The sequence below is a fragment of the Arachis duranensis genome, chromosome 3 (assembly GCF_000817695.3).
Source record: "Arachis duranensis cultivar V14167 chromosome 3, aradu.V14167.gnm2.J7QH, whole genome shotgun sequence".
Taxonomy (NCBI): Eukaryota; Viridiplantae; Streptophyta; class Magnoliopsida; order Fabales; family Fabaceae; genus Arachis; species Arachis duranensis.
The window spans coordinates 83,564,129-83,567,049 of NC_029774.3; positions in this window are offsets into that span (position 1 = coordinate 83,564,129).

Consider the following 2,921-nt stretch of genomic DNA (forward strand, 5'->3'; position numbering starts at 1 on the left):
CAAGGGAGCTTGGGCGCGCAGCTTGGACGCACCATGACAACGCTACCCTGCTCTCCACAAGGGCAGGGCAGCATCCTGATGCCCCTCCCAAATTTGGCACGCTAGTTGGATCCACATGCAAGGCTTCCCTGCTCTGCCCTCCACAAGAGCAGAGCAACCTCCTGGGAGCAACATGGGCTGAATTTCACTCAAAAATCCAACTTAATTCACTTCTTCACCAAATCAAAAAGGCCACTCAAAATTCTTAGATCCAAAATAGAAAGTGTATAAATAGGTGTTAGTTAGGATTAGAAGGGAGAGCTTACTTTCATTTTAATTTTCATCCTTAGTCAACTTGAGAGCTCACTTCCCATTTTTCTGTTTTCTGTAAAATTGGCTTGAGAATTGGAGGAGAGAATTCACTTCTTCTTCCTCTGATTGTTTTTTTTTCTTTACTGGGTTTTGTTTGAGTCTTGAGTGTGAAGAATTGAGGAACTTCTGTCTCAATCTCCATTTAAGATCTCTTTGATTTTCCTACTGCATAATTGAGTTAAATTCCATTTCCTTTACTGCTGCAATCTTCAATTTCTTTTTAATTGCTTTGTGAACTTGGATCTAGGAAGGCAATTAAGATCTAGACTCTGCTATCTAGTCTCTGGAGTCCTGAGATCTGATTTTCTCTTTTTGGTTTTTCTGTAAGTTTCAGTCATTTAACTTCTTGTTCTTTAAGATTCAGCATCTTTACTTTCAGTTCTCTTTAATTTCTGCAATTCATCCCTCTCCCTTTACATTTCCTGCTATTTACTTACTGTTGAATACAAAATCACTCAACCAATACTTGATTCGCTTGACTAAATCAACCACTAAACTAAAATTGCTCAATCCTTCAATCCCTGTGGGATCGACCTCACTCCCGTGAGTTTTATTACTTGATGCGACCCAGTATACTTGCCGGTGAGTTTTGTGTTGGATCGTTTTCCATACATCAATAACTTGGGAAGGGAGACTTCCCCACACTTAGATAATGCAAGGTCTACATCCTTGTGCTCTTCTTTGTGTATTTCCACCTCTTGCCAAAATTCTTCAATTTCAACCTTTTCCCTTTTATTTGGCTTGGTGTTGTCTTCAAGAGCTTTGGTTTCTTGCCCAATGGGAGGTGATTCAATTTTGGATAGGAACTCATTGATGAATAAATCCATCTCTTGATCAACCTCTTCATATTTTTCAATTTCAATATACACCATGCCATTTTCTTCTTCCTTGGGGGGTTGTGCACACTCTTCTATGGTTTCAACTTCATGTCTACTAGGAAGAGGTTCAATTGTAGATAAAAATTCCTCCATGATTGAATCTATTTCTTGATTAACCTTCTCGTATTCTTCGATCTTGATATGCTCCGGAGGTTGTTGAGATTCACATGGTAGTTTCGCATCTCTTAAATTTTGGACCACTTCCTCCTTTGTTTTAATGACCGTAGGCTTCTCCAATTGCTCCATTAATACTACCGATTCTTCCTTTTTCACCGGATTATCCGATATCTCCTCCATGCTTTGCTCTTCCTTAGGCTTTCCACATGAGGTCATGAAAGTGGCTTGAGTATTCAAACATTGGTGGGCCAAAGTATGCACCACCTTGGTCAAATTGGTCACAAACTCAAGTCTATCCCGCTTCATGGCTTCTTGTCCTTGAAGTAACAACGTGAGAGGATCATCTATTGGGGCTTGGGGTGAGTATGAAGGTTCATTATTTTGGAGAGAGGTTTCATGGTAAGGAGGTGGTTCCTCTTGGTAAAATTGTGGAGGTGGTGTGCATTGAGGTGGTTCTTGGTAGTAATTGTGTTGGAGTAGTGGTGGTTCCTTGTATGGCTCATATGGCTCATAAGGTTGTTGGTATGGTGGATGAGGATTAGGGTCATATGGTGGATATGGATCATAGGAGGGTGCTTGGTATGGAAAGGCTTGTGAGTATGGTTGAGGTTCATGTTGAGGATAAGAGGCATAGGCATATGGTGGTGGTGATTGAAAGTCACAAGGGGACTCACCATAGCTATTGGATTGATATGCATCATAGAATGACTCTTCTTCATAGTGCATTAGTGGAGGTTGTTGCCATGAGGATTGATCAATTCCTTGAGGCTCCTCCCATCTTCGGTAATCCCATCCTTGATACACATTCTCATTGGAGCTCTCCTTACCTACAACATAGTTGTAATCACACTCATAGCCAAAGTGAGAATTCATGATGGAAAAACAAAATAAAACTAACAAACACTAGAAACAGGCAAAAGATAAACCTATTCACACTATTCACATATGTACAACAACCAATAACATAACACCATTGCAATCCCCGGCAACGGAGCCATTTTGATGATTGGATTTTTGATGGTATAGAATTTCACAAATGAATTCTCGTTGTAAAGTATAGTTTCTAAACCAACAATAACCCTTTCATACAAAAGATTGTTTGTCACTAAAACAAACCCCTAAATTTATAAACCAAAGTATTGAACCTCGGGTCGTTCTCCCTAGGAATTACAATAAAGTGTCTTGTTACTGTTTGTGAGTTATTTTGGGGTTTTTTTGAGATTTTAGACAAGAAATATAAATGGCAAAGAAAATAAACTAACAACTAACAAAGCTCTTGACAAGATATGAAAACTAGAAGTCCTATCCTAGTTATCCTCCTCAATTGTGATAACAAATGGTCCATTACTCCCACTTAGTTAACCTCTAACCATGGAGGAAAGTCAAGTGGATGAATCAATTTGATTCCTCAAGTCCTAATCAACTCCTAAAGGAAAGACAAGCTTTAGAGGCATTCAAATCAATTAGCAACTTCTAATTATCAATCAACAAAGGAATTAGATAAGTCAAGAGTCACTAATTACTCAACCAAGGCTAAGAGGAACAAAACCTACACTAAAATCCAACCAAGCATTT